The 9417-nt window shown below is 37.2% G+C and overlaps 1 pseudogene; it reads right to left on the minus strand.

The window, feature by feature from the left end:
• Window positions 1–5613: 5613 nt before the first annotated feature.
• Window positions 5614–5987, minus strand: LOC102190942 (annotated as a pseudogene).
• Window positions 5988–9417: the final 3430 nt, after the last annotated feature.

Genomic DNA, 9417 nt, shown 5'->3' on the forward strand with positions numbered 1-9417 from the left:
CAACAGGCTGCCATAACAAAATCTCACAGACTGGGTGTCTTAAACAACAGTAAGTTACTTTTCACAGTTCTAGAGGTTAGAAGTCCAAGATTAAGATGTCAGCATGTTTGATTTTTCCTGAGACCTCTCTCCTTGGCTTGTGGCTGGCCATCTTCTTGCTGTGTCCTCATGTAGCCTTTTTTTTTCTTTTGTGCATCCATAGCCCAGGTGTCTCTTTCCCTTTATTCTAAGGATGCCAGTCAGATTGGATTAGGGCCTCATACTTGGGATCTTCTTAAAGGCCCTATCTCCAAATACAATCACAGTGGGAGTTAGTGCTTTAATACATGAATTTGGGGGAGACACAAATCAATCCATAACAATCACTCTCATTACTTTTTTGAGGATGGACCATTTGTATGACATTTTCTTTTATTTTATGTGAGATGGGATATTACTATGTTTGCTATATACCTGTTACACAGTATTTAAGTAATCAACAAGTATTTAGACATTTAGGTCAAACACTACCATTACTATTGCTACTAGTAATAATATCAATACCATTAGTAAGTAACTCCCAGGGTTGATGTAAGCATGTAATAAAATGTAGATTGCAGAAATAGATTCACCACAATTCCTGCCCCACCTTTAAGTGGCTAATGAATGCTAGTATAATTTTCAAAAATGTTTTTTATATCTCAGACCTGTGTTTCCAGTATCTCCTATCATTTTTCTGCCACTGCTCCTACAGCCTTCCCAATAAGATACAAACCAGTGAATATATCGTGCAAGGAAGTTTCTGATTTTGTGTCTGCCAAATCTATCTTCTTTCAAGGATGCTTTCCTGACTGCTCTAAGATGAAGTTACATTGCATTTTCTGAGCATCTGTAGCATCTTTGATTCCTCCATTAGCATCACAACTTATTCTTAATTCTTGTTTAATTGTCTTCTCTGCTAGATAAAAAACAGTCTGATTATGCAGCTGGTTCATTACATCATAGGTATCTACTACTGTACCTGACATAGAGTTGACACTTCCTCTGCTGGGCTTCTAGTAGGGGCATGTCTTCTCTTCCTTTACACTGGGCTTACTAACTGCTCCCCATATTGCCAGGATTGTTAAGAGGATCAGATGAGACAATGCATGTGAAATAATATAAGGGAAAGTCGCTCAGTTGTGTCCAACTCTTGCAATCCCATGGACCATAGCCCGCCAGGCTCCTCTGTCCATGAAATTCTCCAGGCAAGAATAATCGAGTGGGTTGTCATTCTCTTCTCAAGGGAATCTCCCCCACCCAGGGATTGAACCTGGGTCTCCTACATTGCAGGCAGATTCTATACCATCTGAGGCACCAGGGAAGCCCAAATGTATATATAAAGTACTTCACAAATAAAAAGCATTTGAATAGCTTGTATATAACTTTGCACAAGGTTAATAAATCTTAATAGTTCATAAAAGTATAATTGAGTGTTAATGGGCAAATGTTAATGTGCATTCTCCACCAACACTTAGTAATTATATTTTTAAAAATATAGAAGACATTTCTAGCAGTCAAGAGCTTTATAGTGTATTTCAACACATGATAAATTCATGAACACTTCTTATCTCCTAGAACAGTTATATATCTTAAAATCTCATCATCATGAGCATTCTCTGGATTTTCACAGAATTAATCCTAAATAATTAATGAATATAAAAGAGTTGGACAAGTACTGTAGCATGCTAATCATTTGTTTCAATGTCAATTAGAGAAAAATAATCCTTTTGGCCTATAAACTTGGAATATGTACTGTAAAGTTAACTTTTAATTTACAAATATGAAATGAATCGTTAATGAATGCATTAATATAGAGATAAATATCATTGGAATGTTATAGTTTGTAGAAAGAAATAAAAATACTGGGGTTTAACAGAATTATTAACTGTATTGAGAAGTTCCTACAAACGTAGTTTATAGGTCAATATTCATATAATGTTTAAATATTTCCTCAAAAATGGTATGATATCTTAAGCACTAATGACTTAGGAAGTATATCAAATTCAAGTCTTAATAATCTTAGGCAGAATAAATGTAAATTTAATGCAAGCAAAATTGAAGGAGCAGGTAACATTCATTTATACTTCCAGGTCTCTCAAATGCATATGTCTTGATTATTCTGCTTCTAAGGATCTTGTTCATCTCAGTCATGATTTATTGGCATGCATTCAAAGTTTCAGCCATAAAGTAAAGGTGAAAGTTGATATAACACTAAATGAAAATTCTTAAAATATATAGAGTGTTTCTGTGAATTTAGTTAAGAAGAGCAACTTCTAGGTTTAAGGATGACAAAAATAATTTAACTCTCTGGCATTAAGCTAGGATTTAACTTCACTTGTATGGAGGGAAAAACTCTCTTTGTTAGAAGATAGAATTCCCTTATTAGATAGTTGAAGTGTTGTTCATTTAGACTTGGAGAGTATTTTCTAGGCATTGCTATGAATTCATCATGGAGGAATTCCTCTGTCTGTAGGGCTTCCCAAGTGGTACAGTGGTAAGGAATCCACCTGCCAATGCCAGAGATACAAGAGACAAGGGGGTTTGACTTCTGGGTCAGGAAGATCCTCTGGAGAGGGAAATGACAACCCACTCTGGTATTCTTGCCTGGAATATCCCATGGTCAGAAAAGTTGGCAGGCTACAGTCCAGGGAGTCCCAAAGAGTTGAACACTACTGAGCACACATGTAAATATAGAATCTTTTGATTGACAAACTTGAACTGCAAGTTCATGAAACTTGTATTTTTTCATGGATTATCTGCACACATGGCGTAGAGTTGTAAGGGTTGCTTTTTTTCCTATGATGATGCTAGTAGTGATTTCTGCAATGATGAGAACAATGTAAATTATAAACAGTGTAAAAAGCACTGGACTGTAAGTCAGATGACTGAATTTAAGACTTATTTGCCCCTGATTTATTCTGTGAACTTAGGAAGATGTATATTCTAAATGGGGCTTCCCTGGAGGCTCAGTGGTAAAGAATCTGCCTGCCAACACAGGAGACGCAGGTTTGATCTCCAGGTTGGGAAGACCCCCTGGAGAAGGAAATGGTAACCCACTCCAGTATTCTTGCCTGGGAAATCTCATGGACAGAGGAACCTGGTAGGCTATAGTCCATGGGGTTGCAAAAGGGTTGGACATGAATTAGTGATTAAATAGCAACAATATTCTAAATGAGTCTTTAATCTGTAAAATGGTGGTAATGTTTACCTCATAGGGCTGTTGAAAGGATTAAATAAGATGTTGGGTGTGTAAGTACTTTATAAACTGTGGGATATTATGCAAATAATTTTTAGTAGGAGATTAATAATTTTGTTTCACTAATAAATTAAAATCCCGGTTCAGTTTGTTTTTGGATAAATAAATCTTGCTTTGTATTTCAGCTTATTCATTTGTAAAGGCACTGAACTAATTTTAATGGACTAGTTATTTTCATAAAAAGTCCAGTGTCTTAGGTAAAATGTGTTATTTATGTACATGCAAAAACAACAAGTTAATACTCAGTGAATTTCAGATGACCTCGATGTTTATATGCTAAGAGAAGAATAGCACATTGTTGCGATTTTACGTTTAGTGTTTTTTTCATATTTGCAATGCATTTCTATGCTTCCTTTTGGTTAATATTGGGTAATTTAGACAAGCTTTAAGTATATATATATATATTTAAATATATATAAGGAAGTATGTGCATGCATGCTCAGTCGCTCAGTTGTGACCAACTCTTGTGGCCCCGTGGACTGCAGCCCACCAGGCTCCTTTGTCCATGGGATTTCCCAGGCAAGTATGCTAGAGTGGGTTGCCATTTCCCTCTCCACTATAAGAGAGTATGTTAATACCTAAACTATGCCTTTAGTAAATGTAAATTTACTGTTCCTTTGTAAGATATAAAAAACTACTTTCATCATAATCCTGCCCTCAAAGCTGTGGTGTCCAGTGTCATTGATTTGTTCTTTCTGGAATCAAATCCATTGTTCTGGGTAGTTAAGCATGGAGCCATGAATGGAGCTGTTGTTAACGAATTGTGAAGTCACAAACTTGGCCCAAGCTTATCCACTTATTTGTGCCAGAGTTTGGACTCTGCCTTCATTGTCACAGACATACGTTGGAGTTCAAAGGCAGCAGGGCACCTGAGACAAGGCTCCTGAGTAAATTATGTCTCTACTGTCTGATTCAGCCAGGTGCCCTCAACAGCTTCCCTGCATGAGGCTGGACTTTGGCCGCCACAAGGCAGCTCAAGATTAGGCGGAGGTGGTTGGGAAACCAGCTAGGAGTGAATTTCCTTTGATGGTTATTTTTTCAAGGCAAAGATACAATTTATTGGCTAACCAATTGAAGTTACCCCTTGAGGAAAAAAACAACTGTCATCAGCAAGATGGGTTCTTCTGTTTTATAATGTTAATGGGACAATCTATCAAAAGCCTCACACCCTTTCCCCCCAAAAGTCTACAGCAGAGCAGTCTTCCATATGGTTACTAATTTCTCAAATAAAACTTGTGGGGCTACATTGCCTTCATCTTTTTGCCCTGTGAAGTTCCTGAAAGGAAATATCACAGTTGTTAAATACAAATGCATAATTTCATACAATAAAAATGTAATAGCTATTTCCCATAAGGGCAAACTAGGCAGCAGATTGTTTGGATCAAATCCTTTGGCTGAAAACAACTGAATAAATCACCTTACAAACACTGAGAATTTTCAGGGATTGTGTGGTGGCCTAGTGGTTAGGATTCTGAGTTTTCACTGCCATGACTGTGGTTCAGTCCCTTGTCAGGAGACTGAGATCCTGCAAACCACTTGGTGTGGCCAAAAATAAATAAATTTGCATAGGAAACTTACCCTAAAAAAAAACCGCTGAGGAGTTGAAAAGATAATGCAGTCCTAGCAGGCCCATTCTGAGGGGAAGCATGGGCTTCCCTGGAGGCTCAGATGGTAAAGAATTCGCCTACAATACAGGAGATGTAAGAAATGCAGGTTTGATCCCTGGGTCTGGAAAAACCCCTGGAGAAGGAAATGGCAAACCACTCCAGTGTTTTTGCCTGGAGAATTCTATGGACAGAGGAGCCTGGTGGGTTATAGCCCATGGGATCACAAAAGAGTTGGACATGACTGAGAGACTAACACTTTGACCAAAGAGGCTAGCAGATTATTTGAGTGTCAAAGTTGCTTTTGCCTTGAAGACATTGGAGGGGTAATGGTGATAGAATTCAAGGCACAGAGCACATTCAATGTAGAGACTTCTACACGATACATGTACCTACATTAAGCCGGATCCCCAAGGGGTACACACTATCAAGATTAGGATAAATCAGAACTAATTGGTCACATCCTGATCCTCCAATCTAAACAGAGCAAAAGAAGGGAAAGGAAGGGGGATAAAATACTCCTGAGAAGATCTGTACCATTTGTACCCTAGGAATATATAGCATAGATAGTCAAAGAATTTGGCTTGATGCAATCCCCAACTCATAGAGTCCCCAAAACACAGCCAGAAGAAGGAAAGTATGCTTATTACAAGCCTTGGGGAATCTCCACAAACAATTGTTTTTGATTTAATAAAGTTTTATTTTTCAAAATGTATAGTTGGTGGGACCTGTTCATACATCTTCACCAGCAGTCGAGGCATCTCCACTCTTGGTGTTTCTGGTGTAAGTTAGTTTGAACTCTGTGCTTTGAAACCAGTTTTAAAAGTCCTTTACTAAGGAGCTCCGGAAGGGCTGCCCTGGACATGGAACTACAAATCTTGTTTCTCAGAGACCACAGCTGCAGTTTTAAGCTTGCATCTGGGAACTTCCTTATAGACTTTGTCATACGTTGCTCTGTCAAACAAATTGAGGTTTTGGAGCTTATCCCAAAATTTGCCTTTGGACCGCCTCTTCTTTTTGGCCTTGCCAAGTTTGTTCCCTGGGTCTTTGTCTTTCTTAGCTAGCTTTCTGGCATCTTTATTCTCCTTGTCATCCTTGAGTGGCATAGTGAAGCTTAGAGAGTGCTGCTGCCACTGCTACCTTGCTAAGACACTGGACCCAAAGTCCACAAACAGTTTTTTAAGGGCGATAACTGGTAAAACAATTGAAGATAATCAGACACATAGGAAATTTTTTAAAAAGAGACATGGACAACATAAATTATATTAATTGGTAACTTTGATGAATATTATGACTAAATCAGACTAATTCATTATGGGGTCCTCTCTCTGAATGCACAGATTGTGTTATGATGTAAGTATCATGACCACTATCTCTACATTCCTCAATATAAGTAACAAATAAATGTTTTTAATAATTAAATATCACAGAAGTAGTTGCATGTTGTATGCTTTTTAGTGAAATGTTGAATATTAGTTACCAGAATTCTTTTGTTTAATTATATGGAACAATGGTCTGCTTTAGTACAAAATCTGATGTTTCTAAACAGACATCATTGATTAGTATATAAACAGATAGTTTCAGTAATAGTCATACAGAATCTTTGTCTGAATTGTCTTTGCACTCCATAATGTTCAGAGAATAGTAAAAGATAAATCTATTTTCTATTTTTTTAACTCCAATGTAGATAGAATAGAAAACAAAATCAAACAATTAAAGTGACAATAATGAAGCTTTCACTTAAATCCAAAGTGGTTACTATAGTAACTTGAAATTGGAACATTATAATAAAAGTAGAATGAAAAGATAATTTCAAATGCTATATTAATCTTTTGAAATATAGAGAGGGAGTTGCTGTTTGATATTTGAAAGAGACTAGATTGCTATTGAAGCTTCTAAGAAGACTGATTTTGTCTTGGCTGCTTTCTTTTTTATATTAATGTGAAAAAACTCTGACTGAAGGCATTAACTTGGAGAGAATGGAATTGTTAGTTTTGCTCACATTAATCTAAGACTGATGACAATAACTTTCTACAAGTAACTTGTAATTATTCATGGGAATGGAGGGCAGATTGAGTGAAAAAGTGCTTTACACATGACCTAAAGGATCAAATTTTTGATGTTTCTTTTCTACTTTCTCCATCATCAAGATAGAGATGCAGACACACATGCAGTTATAACACAAAAGATTTAACTAAAGAAGGAAGGAGTTGGAATGAGTATGGAACTGCATTCAGCAGGCCCCATATTGAAACTAACTGAGGTTGTACTGTATTGAGGTCACTTTAAAGTTAGTGCTAGCACAGCTTCCTGGTTTGGAAACTAGAGATAAAGTAATTATCTACACATGAACAAATTCTGTTCTGAGAGCACATTTGTAAGTTTTCTTTGTTCATAAGTCCAACAGAGTAAGCCTAGGTACCCAACTAACACAGTCAGCTATATAGTACTGTGCTGTAATGGGTTTATAAAACTTTTCACACAAATAATACATAAAAAACAAATACAAAAATTTAAAAAATAATCTTACAGTCCAGTACCTTGAAAAGTACAGTAGTGCAGTACAACACACACACACACACACACACACACACACACACGGGAATACTACTCAGCCATAAAAAAGAATGAAATAATGCCATTTGCAGCAACATGGATGTAAATAGAGATTATCATACTAAGTCAGAAAGAGAAAGACAAATACCATATATCACTTATATATGGAATCTAAAATATGCCACAAATGAACCTATTTACAAAACAGAAACAGACTCACAGATATAGAGAACAGACTTGTGGTTGCCAAGTGGGGTAGTGGCAAAGGGAAGGATTGGGAGTTTGGGGTTAGCAGATGAAAGCTATCATATATAGAATGGATAGACAACAAAGCCCTACTGTATAGCACAGGGAACTATACTGAATATTCTGTGATAAACCATAATGGAAAAGAATATTTTTAAAAGTTTCTGTAAATGTGTATAACTGAGTCACTTTGCTCTACAGCAGAGATTGGCACAACGTTGTAAATCAACTATTGTGCTCAGTCACTTCAGTCATGTCTGACTCTTTGGGACCCTATGGAGTGTAACCACCAAACTCTTCTGTCCATGAGATTTTCCAGGCAAGAATATTGGAGTGCGTTTCCATGCCCCTCTCCAGGGGATCTTCTCGATCTAAAGATTGAGCTCATGTCTCCTGCATCTCCTGCATTACAGGCAGATTCTTTACCCTTTGAACCACCATAAAAGTTAAGAAAAGAAAAGGGGTTATGAAGAAACAGAATAAATAACTTTGATGAAAAGACAAACCTCAAAAATTAGTGCCTCTGACTCCCATAAACAAGGATAAGTCGCTCTCTTCTTAATGCACATTCAATCTTCTTGTCTGCTTGCCTGCCTTCCTTCCTTCCTTTCTCCCTCCTTTCCTTCTTCTTCATCTTCCTTTCTCCTTTTCTTCTCTCTTCCTTCTGTAAATGTTCACTGAGCAACTCTATATTCCAGGCCCCATGCTGTCCATGGGGAATATACTGAATAATACTGATGTAATCCTGTCTTCGTCACACTTACAGTCTACTCTAGTGGGAGATACAGACAATAAGCAATTACATGGATAATTATTTAATTACAATGAGATTTGGGTGTCAACTGAAAAATAAAAGATACAACATGAGAGCTGTGAGTTCAGGTTTATTTGGGGTTTACTAAGGGCTTTAGCCCAGGAGACAGACTCTCAGATAGCTTCGAGGAACTGCTCTGAAGAGGCAGAGGGAGAGGTCAGTATATAACAGATTTTGGAGAAGAGGATACGTGTGATCAATCACACATATCTTGGTAGAAGTTTGGTGCTAATCACAAGGAGCAGATGTGTTTCCATTAATAATTTTAGAGCTTATCTAGGTATGAGAAGATGAAAGAAATATGTTTCATAAAAGTTTATCCTGAAAATATGTGTGAAGTCCTTTTATGCCAGTTTTTCACAAAGCACAGAGTGCTTCTTCCCTGATTTCCACCCTGAACTCCTTTTAGAGGGTATTGAAGGTCAGTGACTGTAGTGGCTCATGATTTCATTCTTGTAGAACCAGATGGGGAGTGACATTCTTTAGCATGCAAGGGCTAAAATTTAAAAGTACAGGGGGCACTGAGAGCATGTAACAGGAAGAAAAACTCATCCGAGGAGATAGTTAAGGTTTTGTGAGGAAATGATATTCATATTGATTACTGTAGGGTGAATAGGATTTAACCAGCAGGTGAATGTAGGGGGGAAACAATGCAGGAAGAGCAAACAAGCGCAAGGGCCTGAGATGAAAAGGAACTTAGTGTGTTCGAAATAAAGAGAAAACCAGTGATGCAGGAACATAGTGACCAAGATGAGATTAGAAGGGTAAGCAAAGGTCGTGAAAATTATAGTATGGTGGTTGTTTGTTTGATACTAACATTTCTTAATTTTTTTTTAAATTTTTATATTGGAGTATAGTTGATTGAGCTTCCCAGGTGATGCGAGAGGTAAAGAGCCTGCCTGCCAATTCAGGAGACGTAA

Source organism: Capra hircus (genome assembly GCF_001704415.2).
Source record: "Capra hircus breed San Clemente chromosome X unlocalized genomic scaffold, ASM170441v1, whole genome shotgun sequence".
In the NCBI taxonomy this organism is placed as follows: Eukaryota; Metazoa; Chordata; class Mammalia; order Artiodactyla; family Bovidae; genus Capra; species Capra hircus.